At 42.5% G+C, this 21946-nt stretch overlaps 1 protein-coding gene across 2 annotated transcripts in view; it reads right to left on the reverse strand.

Moving 5' to 3' along the window:
• The window catches only part of LOC138637993 (major facilitator superfamily domain-containing protein 8-like), a 184133-nt gene that overhangs the window by 11122 nt on the left and 151065 nt on the right, over positions 1-21946 (reverse strand). The window lies entirely within an intron of this gene.

Consider the following 21946-nt stretch of genomic DNA (forward strand, 5'->3'; position numbering starts at 1 on the left):
ATCTGATCAGAGTACCTTCTTCCACATGTTTGGTGTGTCTCTCAGGTGGCTTGTTGCAAATTTTAAACAACATTTTTATGATATCTTTGAGAAATGGCCTTCTTCTTGCCACTCTTCCATAAAGGTCAGATTTGTGCAGTGTACGACTGATTGTTGTCCTATGGACAGACTGTCCCACCTCAGCTGTAGATCTCTGCAGTTCATCCAGAGTGATCATGGGCCTCTTGGCTGCATCTCTGATCACTCTTCTCCTTGTTTGAGATGAAAGTTTAGAGGGATGGCCGGGTCTTGGTAGATTTGCAGTGGTATAATACTCCTCCCATTTCAATATGATCGCTTGCACAGTGCTCCTTGGAATGTTTAAAGTTTTGGAAATCATTTTGTATCCAAATCCGGCTTAAAACTTCTCCACAACAGTATCACGGACCTGCCTGTTGTGTTTATTGGTCTTCATGATGCTCTCGGTGCTTCAAACAGAACCCTGAGACCATCATAGAGCAGGTGCATTTATACGGAGACTTGATTACACACAGGTGGATTATATTTATCATCATTAGGCATTTAGGACAACATTGGATCATTCAGAGATCCACAATGAACTTCTGGAGTGAGTTTGCTGCACTGAAAATAAAGGGGCTGAATAATATTGCACGCCCCACTTTTCAGTTTTTGATTTTCCACAAAAATTTAAAATAACCAATAAATTTCGTTCAATTTCACAATTGTGTTCCACTTGTTGCTGATTCTTCAACAAAAATTTACATTTGGTAACTTTAGGTTTGAAGCATGATATATAGGAAAAGGTTGTAAAGTTCCAGGGAGCTGAATACTTTCGCAAGGCACTGTACATACACCAAAAATGTAAAGGCTATAGCTATGCCAATATTATAGATTCTAATCTTGCGAGCAGGGCCCTCTTGGTATCTGTTTTGATCTAGGTGTTTATTGTTATGCTGTAACGTCTATTGTCTGTACAAGTCCCCTCTAAAATATAAAGTGCTGCGGAATATGTTGGCGCTATAGAAATAAAATTATTAATATTAAAATACTTAAATCCCTTTCATCCACTATTATCAGAATCCAACACTAGATAAATGCATGGAAAGATGAAATAAAGAGATGCTAGAGGCAAATAATGTCACCCATAAGGGGCCATGGTATAGGTTAACCCATATACCCCACGCATATTGCTGTGCGACACAGTTTCATCAGGGAAAGTGCTTCAGAAGCACTGTGCCAACAATATATATATATATATATATATATATATACAGTTAGGTCCATATATATTTGGACAGAGACAACATTTTTCTAATTTTGGTTATAGACATTGCCACAATGAATTTTAAACAAAACAATTCAGATGCAGTTGAAGTTCAGACTTTCAGCTTTCATTTGAGGGTATCCACATTAAAATTGGATGAAGGGTTTAGGAATTTCAGCTCCTTAACATGTGCCACCCTGTTTTTAAAGGGACCAAAAGTAATTGGACAATTGACTCCAAGGCTATTTCATGAACAGGTGTGGGCAATCTCTTCGTTATGTCATTCTCAATTATGCAGATAAAAGGCCTGCAGTTGATTTGAGGTGTGGTGCTTGCATTTGGAAGGTTTTGCTGTGAAGTAAACATGCGGTCAAAGGAGCTCTCCATGCAGGTGAAACAAGCAATCTTTAAGCTGCAAAAACAGAAAAAACCCATCCGAGAAATTGCTACAATATTAGGAGTGGCAAAATCTACAGTTTGGTACATCCTGAGAAAGAAAGAAAGCACTGGTGAACTCATCAATGCAAAAAGACCTGGGAGCCCATGGAAGACAACAGTGGTGGATGATCGCAGAATAATCTCCATGATGAAGAGAAACCCCTTCACAACAGCCAACCAAGGGAACAACACTCTCCAGGAGGTCGGCGTATCAATATCCAAATCTACCATAAAGAGAAGACTGCATGAAAGTAAATACAGAGGGTTCACTGCACGGTGCAAGCCACTCATAAGCATCAAGAATAAGAAGGCTAGACTGGACTTTACTTAAAAACATCTGAAAAAGCCAGCACAGTTCTGGAAGAACATTCTTTGGACAGATGAAATCAAGATTAACCTCTACCAGAATGAGGGAAAGAGAAAAGTATGGCGAAGGCATGGTACAGCTCATGATCCAAAGCATACCACATCATCTGTAAAACACGGCGGAGGCAGTGTGATGGCTTGGGCATGCATGGCTGCCAGTAGCACTGGGTCACTAGTGTTTATTGATGATGTGACACAGGACAGAAGCAGCCGAATGAATTCTGAGGTATTCAGAGACATACTGTGTGCTCAGATCCAGCTAAATGCAGCAAAACCGATTGGTCGTCGTTTCATACTACAGATGGACAATGACCCAAAACATAAAGCCAAAGCAACCCAGGAGTTTATTAAAGCAAAGAAGTGGAATATTCTTGAATGGCCAAGTCAGTCACGTGATCTCAACCCAATTTAGCATGCATTTCACTTGTTAAAGACTAAACTTCAGACAGAAAGGCCCACAAACAAACAGCAACTGAAAACCACCACAGGGAAGGCCTGGTAGAGCATCAAAAAGGAGGAAACACAGCGTCTGGTGATGTCCATGAGTTCAAGACTTCAGGCAGTCATTGCCACCAAAGGGTTTTCAACCAAGTACTAAAAATAAACATTTTATTTAAAATTATTTAATCTGTCCAATTACTTTTGGTCCCTTTAAAAACAGGGTGGCACATGTTAAGGAGCTGAAACTCCTAAACCCTTCATCCAATTTTAATGTGGATACCCTCAAATGAAAGCTGAAAGTCTGAACTTCCACTGCATCTGAATTGTTTTGTTTAAAATTCATTGTGGTAATGTCTATAACCAAAATTAGAAAAATGTTGTCTCTGTCCAAATATATATGGACCTAACTGTATATATATATATATATATATATATATATATACACACACACACACAGAGTATATACTCGTGTATAAGCAGAGTTTTTCAGCACTTTTTTTTGTGCTGAAAATGCCCCCCTCGGCTTATACACGAGTCAATTGTCCCAGAGGGTAGGCAGGGAGCAGTGGAGCAGCGGGTCACAGGAGGCAGGAGCTGGTGGCTGCGGCTGTAACTGTGCCCGCTGCTAAAGAGAAATTAATATTCAATTCTCGAAAAAATACACTGGCGCTATAACTATAGATGTAAGCTCCACAAGTGCCGCTGGTACCTCTGTCAGATGATGTGCCCAATCCGACAAACAAGTATAAAAGACCAATATAAAACAATTGAGAGTACCGCGCTACAAGTGGCTAGGACTAGGTACCGTCCGTGATCCTAGAGTGACAACCAAAAACTCCTTATGATCGTGGACGGCAGCTACTAATATCTGTCCAATTTGCCGATTATCATATGCTTAGAAGAGAAGGGATGCATTGATCCTCTATATGCGTAGTGCAACTAATTGTGGCTCTCCTGCTGAGCTTGTATTGTTATACTGCTATACCGCAATAGTAGGTGGTAACTAATGATATTCTGTTACCTACTGGATGTAGCCGTATGGAGATCGTAGAGCTGCTGGGCTGCTTGCGTCGGGTTCAGCTGTCGGACCTACACATCTAGGTGTCCGCTGTGTCAGGAAGCTGTTCCCGTCCGCTTGGAAGGTGAGTATGCGGGTGCCAGCCTTAGTCGATGTCGGTGGTTGTGGCTACTGCAGGTGAAGACTGCGGTAGCTACGTGTAGCGCCAGAGACGTCCCGGCCGGAGGCGTCCCTGGATACACGTGGAAAAATGGCCGACACTGCAGAGCAGTGAGTGACGTCACTGGCCTATGGAGCCTCAGTAGGGCCAATTCTAACCTATGCGTTTCAAAGTGTCACGCACTCCTTCATCAGGGTTACCGCCCACTGACTCCAGCCCCATATATATAGGCACCCTGCTCGTACCCCGCTGTGCACCAACATCTGCATAAAGCTGCATACTCCTATCCATTCATGGTCCCCCATACAATATTCGCAACCTTACATTTTATTTATACATTTTTCCCCACTCATTGCGTGAAGGCAGGTACACGATCGCCCGCTGTATGTAATATATATATATATAAAATATTATAAAATATCTCCTGATGTGTATTAGATTCAACTATGTTTGCATGTGTGCTGGATACTTAAAGGGACACTGTCACCTGAATTTGGAGGGAACAATCTTCAGCCATGGAGGCGGGGTTTTGGGGTTTTTGATTCACCCTTTCCTTACCCGCTGGCTGCATGCTGGCTGCAATATTGGATTGAAGTTCATTCTCTGTCCTCCGTAGTACATGCCTGCACAAGGCAATCTTACCTTGCGCAGGCGTGTACTATGGAGGACAGAGAATGAACTTCAATCCAATATTGCAGCCAGCATGCAGCCAGCGGGTAAGGAAAGGGTGAATCAAAAACCCGAAAACCCCGCCTCCATGGCTGAAGATTGTTCCCTCCAAATCCAGGTGACAGTGTCCCTTTAAGATTAAAAAACCTACTGGCATTGTGCTTGATTAATTACTACAAATATGTAGTGCGGTATATTTAAAAAGGAACCTGACCTACTGCGGGTTAAAACTTCACTTTTATTAAAAACATAAATATATAAAAACTATAAATATATGGTGGACATAAATATGTGGGGCGAAGGGCTAGATAAAAATTAATACGAATATATATTCATAATTGTAAAATATCATATTCGTCCCCTGTAGTAACTAAGATGCATACACTAAAAGTGGGCAGCAGGTACTATATTAACAATCCCCTGGGAGCATGTATCTGCTCCTGGGTTACAAATTGGCTTATTCCGTCTAAGGTACCGGCAACACAACTAAATAGGCAGTGTGGGTTGTAGATACTAATTAATGTGTAGTGCAGTTAGAATTAAAAAGCGTATAGTTCCAGTTCGCAATTAAGGCCCTTCGGTTTTAAACTGTCTAGTGTAAAAATCCACTGGGATTCAATTCTTGACATTTGTTTAATAAGGGGCCATGGTATAGGTTAACCCATATACCCCACGCATATTGCTGTGCGACACAGTTTGATCAGGGAAAGTGCTTCAGAAGCACTGTGCCAACAAAATATATATATATATATATACATACATACATACACACACACACACACACAGTATATACTCGTGTATAAGCAGAGTTTTTCAGCACTTTTTTGTGTGCTGAAAATGCCCCCCTCGGCTTATACACGAGTCAATTGTCCCAGAGGGTAGGCAGGGAGCAGTGGAGCAGCGGGTCACAGGAGGCAGGAGCTGGTGGCTGCGGCTGTAACTGTGCCCGCTGCTAAAGAGAAATTAATATTCAATTCTCTTATAGCATGCACAGTGCCACCCGCAGCTGCCGGCTTCCAGAAGACATCCTACTCACCTTCGTGCGTACCCTCGCTGCATCTCGTTGGTTCTGGCGCCAGCAGCATTTCCGGCCATGCAATCACGTGGCCCCGCTCATTAAGGTAATGAATATGCACGCCTCTCCACTCCCATAGGCATGGAGTGAATATTCATTACTTTAATGAGTGGGGCCACGTGATCGCTCAGCAGGAAGAGGTGCTGGTGCTGAAACAAGATGCATCCAGTCACGCAGGAAGGGGAGTAGGATTTTTTTTTTAATAGGAAACATGCATACAAGGAAAGAGGAGCCATGCATACAAGGACAGGGACCAGGGAGCTATGCATACAAGGACGGGGATAAGGAGCCATGCATACCAGGACAGCGACCGGGGAGCCATGCATACCAGGACAGCGATGGGGGAGCCATGCATACAAGGACAGGGATGGGGGAGCCATGCATACAAGGACAGGGATGCGGGAGCCATGCATACAAGGAGAGGGATGGGGGAGCCATGCATACAAGGAGAGGGATGGGAGAGCCATGCATACAAGGACAGGGATTGGGGAGCCATGCATACAAGGACAGGGATGGGGAGCTATGAATACCAGGACAGGGATGAGGGGACAATGCATACCCAGCTTATACTCGAGTCAATAAGCTTACCCAGTTTTTCATGGCAAAATTAGGTGCCTCGGCTTATACTCGAGTATATATGGTACATGGTACCAATAAAAATGTCAACTCGCCTTGCAAAAACAAGCCCTCACTTGACTCTGTTGGCTGAAAAATAAAAAAATTAGAGATATCTACATATGAGTAAGCAAAAACTTGTTTTTGCCATAAAGTGTTTTTTAGTGTGTGACAACAGCCAAACAGAAAAAAACGCTGTAAGTCTGGTATAGCTGTAATTGTAACCAACCTGAAGAATAACGTTATCTAATCACTCATACCTCACAAGGAATGGCGTAAAAAGTAAATAAAACCAATCCTTCACCTGCTGTTCATTTTTTTTTTTCATTCTGCCTCCTAAAGTTTGCATTAAGAGTCGGCTCACATTTATCCTGCACACTGCGCTGGGCACTTACACAGGGGTTTCAATGTAAATCTATGAAATAAGTGATTCAGATGGAAATCCCTGTAATGAGGCAGATGGAGGCACTGTTGATGCCATTTGGTCTATGATCCGGTGGGTTCCTTCTTTTTAAAAATGCACAGAAGTGCTGTCCACCACAATTTAGAGCACTTCTGAAAAAAAAGACACCAATGAACAGAGGCGAGACTAAGTCCAGAGTAACTCTGCTGCCTCATTAAAGTGAGTGGCTCCCTCGGGGGTTTCATCTAAATCATGTCATTTGGAGATTTAGATGTAAACTCCGATGTAAGTCCCTCTCCGTTCTGAACCCCAGAGTGTATCTAAACCACATTTATAATTCACATGTTTGGCATTTCTGTAGCGATGACAGCCAGCCTAATTTATGGGTGTGCGTCTCCAGAAGCAAGAACTGGACACCACAACATACTCAGCACTGCAACATACTGGTAACTACAATGTACTGGGCACTGCAATGGCAATTTGCAATTTTCACTCAGCAACATCCACTACTGCTTGTTTCTGAAATCGTCACTACACCTGTAGATAAACTCCCAAAGGGGTATAATTTTCAAAATGGGGTCACTTGAGGGGGGATTCTGAGCACTTAGGGGCTCTGTATATGAAGTCTGCCAACTATTTTAGCAAAATCTGCGCTCCAGAATGCGAATAGCGCTCCCATCCCTCCTAAGTCTCTCCGTTTGGCTAAACAGTACTGTACAGCCACATATTGGGTATTTCTACATTCAGCAAAAATTGTGGGACACATTTTAATGCCATTTTTTCCCATTACCAAGTGTGAAAATGTAAAATCCGAGACAAAACAAAATTTTGGTGGTAAAATTTTTATTTTTCTTCACTGCTCAATGGTACAATATTATGTGACACATCTGTGGTGTCAATGTGATCACGGCACCCCTAGATTAATTTATTGAGAGGTCAAGTTTGTAAAATAGGACAACTTTTGGTGGGTTTTGCTATTCTGGCACCTCAGAGGCTCTACCAATGTGACATGGCACCCTGAAACTAGTCAAGCAAAATCTGAATTCCATTATGGCGCTTATTCCCTTCTGAGTTTTGCACTGTGTCTCAAAAGTAATTTTCAACCACATAGGGGGTATTGGTGTACTCATGAGAAATTGCACAACAATTTTTGGAGTCCATTTTCTTCTGTTACCCATGTGAAAATAAAAGAATGTGTTTTTTTTTATTTTTATGGCTCAACGTTATAAAGTTCTGTGAAGCACCTGGGGATTCAATGTGCTCATCGCTCATCTAGATAAATTTATTGAGTGGGGCTAGTTTCCAAAATGGGATACTTGTGGGGGATTTCCACTGTTTAGGCACATCAGGGGCTCTCAAAATGTTACCTGACACCAGAACAAAATTCCATCAAAATTTGTGTTCTAAGAGGTCATACACCCCAGCCATGCACCCAAGCAGTAGTTTTCCCCAACTGATGGAGTATCAGCGTACTAAGAAGAAATTGCACAACAAATTTTAGGGTTCATGTTCTCCTGTTACTCTTGTGAAAATAAAAAATTGGGGGCTAAAAACATTTTAGTGGAGAAAAATATAGTTCTTACCGATAACGGTATTTCTCTGAGCCCATGACGGCACCATGGAGAGAGGGGATCCGCCCACCAAGGACAGGAAACCTACAGATATAAAGGCGGTACCACTCTCCCGCATCAGTTGTTTACTAGAGAATGATGGGAGACTATGGAATAGCGTATTAGTTTTAACATTACTTAACTTAATTGAGATACCGCGTGACTAATCATATAAATAGCATATGGCACTATGTTAGTGTGCACACCCATAAGTGAAGGGAGGGAATGTACGGGTGCCGTCATGGGCTCAGAGAAATACCGTTATCGGTAAGAACTATATTTTTCTCTGACGCCCATAATGGAACCACAGAGAGATTTGCATAGATTGTACATTCAGGGAGGGACCACCGCTTCCAGAACCCTTTTACCGAAGGTAAGGTCTGAAGAGGAGATAAGGTCCAATCTATAGTGCCTATAGAATGTAGATGGTGAGGACCAAGTAGCAGCTCTACATATCTGGTCAATTGAAGCTCCGGCCTTCTCCGCCCAAGAGCTTGCTACTGCTCTTGTTGAGTGAGCCTTGACATCTCCCGGGACGGGCATCCCACTTGATGAGTATGCTAGGCTGATGAAGTCATGGATCCCAAGAGGGACATAGCCTGGCGTAGAGTTATAGAGGGGAGAGCCTGTATCTTGGATGCCAGCCCTGATATTTTTTGTATTTCCCCCCCGGGAAGTCGGCATTCCTCTTTCACAGTCTAGAGTGAGACTTAGATATTCCTGGACCTGGGAAGGCAATAACCTGGACTTTTTTAAGTTTATCAGCCAGCCCAGCTCCTCTAGAGAACGTATTAATATTTCCAGCTGATTGCTGCAGTGTTGGGGAGAGGAGCCTATTACAAAAAGGTCATCTAGGTATGGCAATCAGGGTGTCCTGTTCTCTCAGATGAGCCATTACCTCTGCTATTAGCTTTGTAAATATTCTCGGGGCTATGGCTAGTCCGAAGGGTAGGGCTGAAAACTGAAAGTGGTGTAACACCCCCCTGATGTAAACTGCTATCCTGAGCAACCTCTGGTGCTCTCTGTGGATAGGGACGAGATAGTAGGTGTAACGGGGTCTACTGTGCTGTAGTACCTCTTTCAGCACCCCCCGTGTTTCAGGAGGTCCATTCTGCTTTTGCTGGATTCTGAATGAAGGACGCTGGCTAGGATTTCTTTATTACATGGGAGCATATAAAAGCTGACTGGTACTCCAGGTATTTCCAGTCTAAAAGAACACACTTTATTTACAATACACAGAATATATAACACAGATACACAGGGCAGGCCAATAGAAAAAACAGGCCAGACATACATTACAATAGCCGCAGGGGGCCGGAGCCTGCTGGTATTTACTATGGGAATTACAAAGGTGGGGGAGGTCAGAAGGGGGATATCTTGTCCCCTCTGCTCAGGGATGCAGCCTGTGGACTGATGCATTTCACATGGAACCTATTATACATAATATATATATAGCATAACATATTCTTGGTGCTGGGGGTTCTGTAACAGTAGGCATCCTTCAGGTCCAGGACTACCATGAAACACAGAGGAAACAGCATTTTTATAGATGTCTTTATTGTTTCCATCTTGAACGCTTGTACCTCTAGGTATTTGTTTAGGTTTTTCAAGTTTATGATAGTCCTGTATGCCCCGTCCGTTTTTTTTTCTTAGGAACAGAGGGGAATAGTATCCTTGCCCTCTTTCTTGAGGGGGAACTTCCAGAAGGACTCCTTTGTCCACTAGCCCAATGACCTCGTTCTCCAATGCCAGTTGTTCTTCTACTGAAGACCTTGGTGATGTTATCATAAAGGAGGGTTGAGGAATTTTGAGAAAAGTCAATTTCAGCCCTGATTTTATTATGCCCAGGATCCATGGGCTGTGGGTAATTTACTCCCAGGCCAAGAGAAAGAGAGACAATCTTCCCCCCACCTGGGGAAAACCTTCATTGGGAAGGTTTCCTATTGTCGCTGGGGTTTTTATTAAACAAGAATCCTTTATTTCTCTTATCCTCCCATTTTTCCAGTTTTTTCCCCGGCTTTTTACGGAAAAACCTCTTGCTCCGAAAGGGCTTTCTATAAGAGAGGAAACCCAGGGAGGGAAAAGATTTCTTCTTATCCCCCCGCCTTCTCTAGGATGTCATCTAAGGTTGGACCAAACAGAAATTCCCCCTCACAGGGAATGGTACATAATTGTGACTTTGTCTGTAAGTCCCCTGGCCAGCACTTAAGCCAGAGGGCACACCTAGCCGCGTTAGAAAAAACGGAGGAGGATGAGGATGAGGAGGATGAGGAGGAGGAGGAGGCTGTGCCTAGTCTTCCTCCCTTTTTTTCCCCTTTTAAGGGATCTAAAGGGGTCTTCTACCTGATTTTTTTTTATCAGGGTTTTGAGGTCGGCTGCAAACCCGGGAGGAGGAGGAGAAATCTGTGCCTAGTCTTCCTCCCTTTTTTTCCCCTTTTAAGGGATCTAAAGGGGTCTTCTACCTGATTTTTTTTTAGCAGGGTTTTGAGGTCGGCTGCAAACCCGGGAAGCCCTTCGGACACTGTCTGCTGTATACACCTTACAAAGTCTTTTCTGCCAGGTAGCTGGAAGGTCTTCTCTACAAAGGGCACAAATCCTATGCTTAGTTTTGCCTAAGCTTTTCTTCCCCTAAAGTAAAGGGAGACAAATACCCTTACTGTCACTGACTTTCACAATGATCACTTACCACCTCACGGACCCATAAATACCGGTTGGGGATGCTCTACATCTATCTTTTTGCCGGACGCCGTACTGGACTCCTTGCTATGCTGGGACCTTTGGCGTTCTTTACCGGTATCTTGGTGTCCTTTTTGCTGTCACCGCTTTTGCTGCTGCGGCAATGCTGGTGGTAGTGGCAATTCTGGTAAGGGTGATGCCCCCAGGTCGCTCATACTTGCTGTGGCTGTGCTGTGCTGTAGGCTGCTGCGGCTGTGCTGCGCTGTAGGCTGCTGTGTGCCACCGAAGCAGCTAAGCAGGGCACCTTTTATGCGGCGGTAATTCCCACCACCTAATTTAATCCTGCGCCTGTGCAGTAGCACTATGTTTGCCGGCGCATGCGCAATGGCCCACCATCGTGGTAATCCTGGCCAAATCCCGCGCATGCGCAGTCGGTTCCAAGATGGCGCCGTGCATAGCGCACATGGAACGCTGCATACTGGAGCCTCCGGATTTTTTTGCAGCTTGCCGCTGATTTTCGGGAGGGAGAGCGCCACTCTCCCCGCAGCCACAGAGGGACCCCCCTGGATTGCTGCAGTATCTTACCCGAGGAGGTGGCCGCAAACTCCCTGCCACCTCCCCCGCACACCCTAAAGGCCCACTGGCACTTCGGGTCACCACACCAGCTGAGGCAGGGGGACCCCCACTGCCTGAGTTGGACTGATTGGTCCCGGAATCCCACGATGACGTCCTTCTTGTAGGTGAGTCTGTAGGTCTCCCATCAAGGACAGAAAACCAACTGATGCGGGAGAGTGGTATCGCCTTTTTATCTGTAGGTTTCCTGTCCTTGGTGGGCGGATCCCCTCTCTCCGTGGTGCCGTCATGGGCATCAGAGAAAATGTGATTTTTTTTTTTATTTTTACGGCTCAAGGTTATAAACTTCTATGAACCATTTTTTGTTCTATTTTCCACCTCTAAAACCTAGGTGCATCTTATAGTCTGGTCCATCTTCTAGTCTGAAACATACGGTATATATTGTTTCTAGCGAATAAGTATTAACTTGCTGGCGAGGAGGCGATTAACTTTTCTCTGGAACTTCTCTGTAATCTTTGGTATCTTTGATACTGCTGCAACTCAGCTGATGAAATTGCAGTTACGTCTGAAGTAGCCATGGTGGACTGGTTCGGAGGTAGGGAATCCTCGAATGGCAGGAGTGAGTTTGCGTCAGATGGGAGTCGGGGCGTTCTCTATAAATTTTTGGCATCTGTGCCGGGAGCATAACCTCCTCTACTCAAATACGTTGTGCACAGCACCATATACCGTATCTTTGTAATATAAGATTTATGAACCTAGTGATGTGCCCATCAATTATAGCAGGATGGGTGAAACATGTTGAGGTGTGAATTTAATGCTGTGCAGGGATTTCAGAAACAAAGAACCCTGAATATGTAATAAACTTGCTAAACAGTGTTATCTAGCATCATAGTTGTGATAGAAAAGGAAGTATGAGCAAATATCCGTGATATTCATTAGCTCAAGTAAGGACAAAGAATATTCATAAAAAAACTATATAGCACTGAATTATTGATAAGAAAGGTCAAATACCCGCTTCAGAAAGATCATAGGGGTGGATGTAAATCCCTCATTATTAAAAGGGAACTATAGCTTGAATATGCAAGTGCTAAAGTATACCATCAATTAAATATTAAGCATTTGAATACATGCTATAGGGTGAAATTGAGGGCAAAGTGCAACATGAAGTTATAATATGAATATAGTGATTATAGTTTAATGACACATTGGGAACAAATATGTGTGTGCCAGGATAATTGTTCTCTGAGAAAGAAGTATGAGATAGAATTGTCACTAGGAAGAAAAGTGTGTTTTAACTGTGCATTAGTATCCACAATATGATCTACATGTCAATTAACTGGATAATAGTGGATAGACTGTAAAAAGCATGATGGATATAAAATGAATATGATTTTTTAACATTACTGAAGACAGGTTCTATGTTACATTGTTAGTTCACGTCAGTCAGTGACAGGGCCGGCGTCAGCACCCGGCGCACCCGGGCAAGTGCCGGGGCCCTGACAAGACAGGGGGGCCCACTCACACAGTCATACATCCATCTGGCCGCTTTAACCCTTTCTACCCTTTCAATTTGCCCTGCCTGGCACAAGCATCTTCTCAGTCAGTGCAGGGCCAGGCACATAGGGGTTAAGGACACAGCCAGCGTGACATTGTGGGCGGAGAGTTCTCCTGCTCTGCTCTCCTGGCTGTGTGCAGTGCTGAACTAATCGGGCACAGGCAGATTCCGGACTGGAGGAGCTGCTACCGGCACCTGAGTGAGTGCCATGCTATATCGCTGTATATTCTGACAGTCTGGGTGACCTGGGGGGGGGCGGCCATGGGCTGGGCGGCTGTAGCTGACATATATATATATATATATATATATATATATATATATATATATATATATATATATATATATATATATATATATATATATATATATATATATATATATATATATATAGAAAAAAAGTGAAGCAGCACAAAAAATAAAAAGAAATGTGGACTTTATTGCCTGGATGGCGTGGCGACGTTTCGGATGCAAGATCCTTTTTCAAGCAATGAACACCAGGGTGAAGCAGTCATTTATACAAAACCCATAACAATCTCATTATATAATCTATTACATGTAATATCATAAATATAAACGAATTACATTAAATGGCAGTCCATAGAAAAAGTGACTCAATATACAAAGAAGTACTATCGTAAAATCCATATTCAGTGTACATCCAACAGTGATGTGACTAGTGATATAGTAAAAAATATCTTAATAACCAATTACTAATTAATAAAATCAGATTAACTCAGGTGTGTCCATTCCATACGCTCCGATCATACAATTAATATATGCATATTACCTAAGAACTGCACGCCACGACTCTCGGCGTCTACCCGCGCACACTGCGCATGTCCGTGAGGTCAGAGCCAGACAAAGCCCATAACGCCACAGCTCGCAGCTGCGCAAAGCAGCGCCGAAGGTCCGGCCGCCATCTTTAAACAGGGAAACTTCGCCCATAGGGAACACCGGCTTCACAACTATTAGAACTCTTACATTATACAAATATCTTACTATAACGTGTAGAAATGGACTCATATTTATGGGCCAAACCTGTTATGGCCATACTAGGCTCAAAATTATACCAAGCCTTAATGTCGAGCACCACCACACAGACCAACACGCAGAAGATACACTTCATAGAAAGGAATGGAATGTGCCAAACTCCAAAAGGACCAGGACATAAGTCCAATATGAGGTCACACGGACTCAGGTGCTCACACTGACAAGTGTAGCATTTCGTTCTAGCGCCGGACATGGAGAACTTAGGGAGCAAACACCTCCCGCATCTCTCCTATCCAATTCGCCACGAAACCCATAGTCCACTTAAACTGGCCACATATACACATTCCTAAACAGCTATGCAAACATACAGCCATATCATGGTAGCTCCTGATATTTATTATTTGTTCTTTATTACAATACATAGGTCTTTATACCCAATGAGTCCACCACTACCACGTTAAAAAAAGAACAAAGAGTTCTTTTGAGAAAACGTTTTTTAATGCTTTAATTTCTTATTTTTTTCACAACTGTGTTTTTAAAGAGGAAAAAAAATTTTTATATTACAAAATTCTTTATATACTAAATACCGACGTCCCCATAGCCGAAGGATAACCTCATTTCTTTATATTTCCACTAGATCGCAGCACAGGGTGGACCACCTGAGATAAAAGAAAAAGAATAAATATTATTACTCCATTATTTAAAATAAAATAATATAACCCAAATCGTAGGTAGAGAAAGAATAGACCAACATCGTATTCCGCATTTTTTCACATAATTTGACTATATTTGAAGTCTACATTGAGACCAAATGGCTTCAAAGTCCTTAATCTCATTATCCACTCCATTTCTCTTTTCTTCAACATTTGAACCCGATCAAGTTTGATAAATTGCGGTTGGAGTTGGAGGATGTTAAACGACGGAAGTGGAACCGTGATATGGACGATTATAAGGAAGGAAATATTTACAACTGGCAGAAGGACAATACAGGAAATTGGAGAAAAAAAGGTTTTTTCTCATATAGGGATTCTTCATATAAATGTGGTGATAATGCCTTGTTTTTTAATCATGAGTTTTCCAGGTCTAGAATCTATAAAGGAGAAGCCCAAAATGGCAGAAAAAGAGGAGGAAAGAAGCACCGGAGACAACAAAAAAGAGAAAAAAGGGAAAAACAAGTCACCAGTGGAAAAGCAAATGGCAACGAGGAGCAGGGATCAGGCTTGATTGTTAACATCTCGAACAAAACACTGTCTAAAGACCAGGTATCGGTTCTGAACAAGGGTTTGTCCTTTTGCCTCAGTTCACATGTAAACTGGTTTCAATTGAACTTAGATCTACAACACTTCTTCAGGCGGATCAAATTAAAGGAGTGGTTTACTCTTAACCCGAGTTGCGAAAAAATCTCTTTAAGTGAACTGAGTGCAAAACAACTAGCCCTAAAGAAAAAAAGTAATTTTATTCCACCTGAGAACTCTTCAGCTGTTGATGCATTTGTATCTGCTGTGAATAAGGATATTGAGATATTACAGAATAATTGTCCAAGGGAATTTAAACATCCTAATATGACAAGGGGCGAAATTTTGGCCCTACAAGATTTGATGAAGGATGATGAAGTTATAATTAAAAAAGCGGATAAGGGAGGAGCGGTTGTTATACTTAACAAAAATGAGTATGTTGATGAAATAATGGGACAGTTGGGGGACCCGGGGGTGTACGAGAGACTAGCAAGTGATCCGAAATTTGCTATTGCCAGAGAAATTAAGACGGTCCTGGATCGGGCTTTGGAGAATAAAATCATTGATCAAGATATACACGATTTTCTGACCATTAAGTTTCCAGTTACTCCAGTGTTATACACACTGCCGAAGATCCATAAGTCTCTCGTACACCCACCGGGTAGGCCAATTGTCTCAGGTTGTAGCTCTATCTTGTCGAATATTGGAATCCTTTTGGACAAAATTCTTAATCCGATTGCCAGTTGCGCAGAATCCTTTGTCAGGGATACGGCTGATTTCTTAGAGAAGGTGGGTGGTATAGAGATAGTTGGTGAGGTGCTGTTGGCATCTTTTGATGTCACAGCACTCTACACCTCTATCGATCATGATCGAGGGTTGGATGCAGTCCGTAAAAAGTTGTCACTTACACAGTACTCTATGGAAACAAGAGAATTCGTTAGAAAGCTATTGAAATTAGTGTTGACCAAAAATTATTTTTTATTTGGGGATTCTTTTTATTTGCAATTACGCGGGACCGCCATGGGCGCGAACATGGCGCCCGCGTATGCAAATATTGTTATGAGTGTCCTTGAGGAGGACCTCGTCTATGTATCCCACCACTTCAGCTATGTAGCGGCGTGGTGGCGATACATAGATGATGTCTTCCTCATTTGGACTGGCACTAAAGATGCATTATTGGAATTTCATGAATATTTAAACAAGATTGACGATACAATTAAGTTTACCCTGGTATGCTCGGAAACCAATATACAATTCCTGGACGTTAATGTCCTGATAAAAAATGGTAGGCTTATCACTCAGTTGTATACGAAGGCTACAGATAAGAACAATTTGTTGCTTTTTAGTAGCCAACATCCGAAAAAATCAAAAGAGTCCATCCCATATAGCCAATTAGTACGGGTAAAAAGAATTGAAAGTGAAGAACACTCCTTAAAAAAAATCTATGAATGAGACACTTAAGAAATTTTCGGAGAGAGGCTACTCAAAAAATTTGTTACAGAGACAAAAAAATAAAGTGGATGCACTATATAGAGAAAATTTACTCCAAATTAAACCACGTTCTGATGAAGTCAGCCGTATTCCTTTTGTAACCACCTACTGTGAAGAGAGCAACATGGTTGCAGATATTATACGGAAACATTGGGGAATGTTACATAAGTGTATCCCTCAGGTGAGGGAATTTTCCAAACCCCCGATTTTTTCGTATAAACGGAACCGTACCGTTGGCTCCACCGTAATTAAATCTGATATAGGTACCTTCAAAAAGCAAGGCCAAACTACACTGACCGGTATTGGAAGGAGGGGATGTTACCCTTGTTTATCATGCGTTAATTGTTGTTTGATGCTGAAGGGAGAAAAATTTTCTCATCCCAAGACTAATGAGGAGTTCAAGATTCGGCATTTCTTGACATGCGATTCAGACTACGTTATTTATTTGCTGCAATGTCCTTGTTCATTATGGTATGTCGGTGAGACAACGTGTGAATTCAAAACAAGAATCAATCAACACCGACATACCATAAGGAAAAAACGCATGGATTTACCCGTGTCAAAGCATTTTGCGGAAAATTCACACATGGAAAGGGAGCTTCGGTTTCGTATTATTGATACGATACCGGCTCAAAGGAGGGGAGGTGATCGGGTTCAAATGTTGAAGAAAAGAGAAATGGAGTGGATAATGAGATTAAGGACTTTGAAGCCATTTGGTCTCAATGTAGACTTCAAATATAGTCAAATTATGTGAAAAAATGCGGAATACGATGTTGGTCTATTCTTTCTCTACCTACGATTTGGGTTATATTATTTTATTTTAAATAATGGAGTAATAATATTTATTCTTTTTCTTTTATCTCAGGTGGTCCACCCTGTGCTGCGATCTAGTGGAAATATAAAGAAATGGGGTTATCCTTCGGCTATGGGGACGTCGGTATTTAGTATATAAAGAATTTTGTAATATAAAAAAATTTTTTTCCTCTTTAAAAACACAGTTGTGAAAAAAATAAGAAATTAAAGCATTAAAAAACGTTTTCTCAAAAGAACTCTTTTCTTCTTTTTTTAACGTGGTAGTGGTGGACTCATTGGGTATAAAGACCTTCACACATAACGATATTGTTAACGATATCGTTGCTATTTGTGACGTAGCAACGATATCGTTAATGAAATCGTTATGTGTGACAGCGACCAACGATCAGGCCCCTGCTGGGAGATCGTTGGTCGCTGAATAAAGTACAGAACTTTATTTCGTCGCTGGACTCCCTGGAGACATCGCTGGATCGGCGTGTGTGACACCGATCCAGCGATGTCTTCACTGGTAACCAGGGTAAACATCGGGTAACTAAGCGCAGGGCCGCGCTTAGTAACCCGATGTTTACCCTGGTTACCATGCTAAAAGTAAAAAAAAACAAACACTACATACTTACCTACCGCTGTCTGTCCTCCAGCGCTGTGCTCTGCTCTCCTCCTGTACTGGCTGTGAGCCGGAAAGCAGAGCGGTGACGTCACCGCTCTGCTTTCCGGCTCCCAGACAGTACAGGAGGAGAGCAGAGAAGCAGAGCGCAGCGCTGGAGGACAGACGGCTGTAGGTAAGTATGTACTGTTTGTTTTTTTTTACTTTTAGCATGGTAACCAGGGTAAACATCGGGTTACTAAGCGCGGCCCTGCGCTTAGTTACCCGATGTTTACCCTGGTTACCGGCATCGTTGGTCGCTGGAGAGCGGTCTGTGTGACAGTATTGTAATAAAGAACAAATAATAAATATCAGGAGCTACCATGATATGGCTGTATGTTTGCATAGCTGTTTAGGAATGTGTATATGTGGCCAGTTTAAGTGGACTATGGGTTTCGTGGCGAATTGGATAGGAGAGATGCGGGAGGTGTTTGCTCCCTAAGTTCTCCATGTCCGGCGCTAGAACGAAATGCTACACTTGTCAGTGTGAGCACCTGAGTCCGTGTGACCTCATATTGGACTTATGTCCTGGTCCTTTCGGAGTTTGGCACATTCCATTCCTTTCTATGAAGTGTATCTTCTGCGTGTTGGTCTGTGTGGTGGTGCTCGACATTAAGGCTTGGTATAATTTTGAGCCTAGTATGGCCATAACAGGTTTGGCCCATAAATATGAGTCCATTTCTACACGTTATAGTAAGATATTTGTATAATGTAAGAGTTCTAATAGTTGTGAAGCCGGTGTTCCCTATGGGCGAAGTTTCCCTGTTTAAAGATGGCGGCCGGACCTTCGGCGCGGCTTTGCGCAGCTGCGAGCTGTGGCGTTATGGGCTTTGTCTGGCTCTGACGTCACGGACATGCGCAGTGTGCGCGGGTAGACGCCGAGAGTCGTGGCGTGCAGTTCTTAGGTAATATGCATATATTAATTGTATGATCGGAGCGTATGGAATGGACACACCTGAGTTAATCTGATTTTATTAATTAGTAATTGGTTATTAAGATATTTTTTACTATATCACTAGTCACATCACTGTTGGATGTACACTGAATATGGATTTTATGATAGTACTGATTTGTATATTGAGTCACTTTTTCTATGGACTGCCATTTAATGTAATTCGTTTATATTTATGATATTACATGTAATAGATTATATAATGAGATTGTTATGGGTTTTGTATAAATGACTGCTTCACCCTGGTGTTCATTGCTTGAAAAAGGATCTTGCATCCGAAACGTCGCCACGCCATCCAGGCAATAAAGTCCACATTTCTTTTTATTTTTTGTGCTGCTTCACTTTTTTTCTTCATATTGCTGGAAGTCATTGGACTACTGACTGGGGAAGCTTTGCACTTTATCAGGTACTTTGTAGATGCTGTTCCAGTTTTTACACACATATATATATATATATATATATATATACACATATATATATATATATATATATATATATATATATATATATATATATATATATATATATATATATATATATATATATATATATATATATATATATATACTACAGCAGCCGCCCAGCCCCCCAGCACAGCCTGTATAGATACAGTGTATATGATATATATACAGGACAGGTGCTGGGGGCCTGGGCTGGGCGGCTGTTGAAGTATATACACCGCACAGTACCTCTCCCCTGTATATATACACTGCACAGTACCTCTCCCCTGTATATATACACCGCACAGTACCTCTCCCCTGTATATATACACTGCACAGTACCTCTCCCCTGTATATATACACCGCACAGTACCTCTCCCCTGTATATATACACTGCACGGTACCTCTCCCCTGTATATATACACTGCACAGTACCTCTCCCCTGTATATATACACCGAACAGTACCTCTCCCCTGTATATATACAATGCACAGTACCTCTCCCCTGTATATATACACTGCACAGTACCTCTCCCCTGTATATATACACTGCACAGTACCTCTCCCCTGTATATATACACCGCACAGTACCTCTCCCCTGTATATATATACTGCACAGTACCTCTCCCCTGTATATATACACACCGCACAGTACCACTCCTCCTGTCCTGTATATATACACTGCAAAATTTACAATAGCTATCACTCATGTAAGAAGTGAATTATGGCATTGGACTATACCTATATTTCTCTGCTGTATCTGGGCATCATGAATCGTGGTATGTGTTAAAGGAGGGGGGGGGGCCACTGAGACTTTCGCCCGGGGCCCTCAAAAACCTGGAGCCGGCCCTGGTCAGTGAATATGTCTCCATCTACCTCATTATAGGGAATCTTCCGCTGGGGGTTCCGTCTGAATCATGTATTTCAGAGATTTACATGGAAACCCCGATGTAAGCAGTCAGCGTAGAGAGCAGGATAAATGTGAGCTGAGCCTTACTGAGATCTTTGGGACGTAGAATTAACAAATCAAATCAACAGCAGGTCAATAATGGGTTTTATTTAATTATTTTTTTTTTTACAAAGTTGCTCATGCGGTATGACGGATTAGATGACTTTATTCTTCCGGTTGGTGTGATTACAGCGATATCAGATTTATAGAGGTTTTTTTGGGGGGGTTTGCTACTATCGCACACTTAAAAAAAACAAACAAAAAAACCTTTTTCTTCTACGAAAACAAGTTTTTTACATTTGAGAGCTATAATTTTTCTATATTTCTTCAGACAGTCATGTGAGGGCTTGTTTTTTGTGAGGTGAGTTTTTATTGGTAACATTTTGAGGCACATAACATTTTTTGGAACATTATTCCTATTTTTGGAAGGCAAAATGAACAAAAGCCAGCAACTCAGATTGATTTTTGTTGTTTTTCTATGCCGTCCACTGTGTGGTAAAAGTTATAACGAAGCTAGTTTAACAGTCTTATAGATCAGGTCGTTTAGGAAGCGACGATACCAAAATATTATGTGTATTTTTTTGTTCATTTTTGTTTTCACATAAATAATGTGTACCGTATTTTTCCGACCATAAGACGCACTTTTTTTCCTTCAAATTTGGGGGGAAAGTGTGGGTGCATCTTATGGTCGGAATGTAGCATGTGGGGAGGGGGGCAGCGGCTAGTGGGATTGCACTGTGATCCCACTTGCAGGAGGCAGAAAAATGTCCCAGCTGCCCAGAATCCAGCGCTGGGGAAACCATATGGTCCCGATGATTAAAGTGCAGTGAATATTCAATAGCCGCTTCCCCCCCCCACCTGTCAGCTGAGCAGTGAGCGGGAGCAGCAAATGAATACTCCTTCACTGAAACAGGGACACACGACACACATGGTTTCCCCAGCGCCGGATTCCCGCAGCAGCTGGGGAGATCTGTGTGTCCGGTGTAGGAGCGGGCAGCAGCAGGGGCCAGAGGGGACAAGATCACTGCATACCTGCCTGGGCTGGATGTGGAGTGTTGGGCATAAAGACCTGTGTGATGTCATGATGTGGGCGGGCTGGAGCATCACATGGCAGCACAAAGCCCACCCTCTTCTGATGTCATCACAGGTCCTTCAGAGTCCCCACTAGAATCTGCTGGCTTCCTCTTATGACCTGTGCTGTGGAGAGGCAACAAGATGGAGAGCTCTGTGTGTGCAGTCATGGGATGCTCCATGTGGCTGGCTGGCACAATTAAAAGGTTAGTCTTTACAACACACAATAAAGCACTCTGCCACTCCTGTGTTGGACTATGACTCCCAGCATGCCATAGGATCTGCAGGACATACTGGGAGTTATAGTTCACCCAATGGGACCTTAAAGCAGCACTCCAGTGTTATTTTTCAGTGCTGAAGTGGTGCTTTAAATATAAGCCCTGTGCCCCCTTTCTTATACTCACCCTTCAGCGTCTTCATACAATACTTTACAAACACCACACTGGTCCCGCAGCACCATCCTCTACCCGTAGCTTCCAGCTTAATAACATACTATTATA

This window comes from Ranitomeya imitator, chromosome 5 (genome assembly GCF_032444005.1).
Source record: "Ranitomeya imitator isolate aRanImi1 chromosome 5, aRanImi1.pri, whole genome shotgun sequence".
NCBI lineage: Eukaryota > Metazoa > Chordata > Amphibia > Anura > Dendrobatidae > Ranitomeya > Ranitomeya imitator.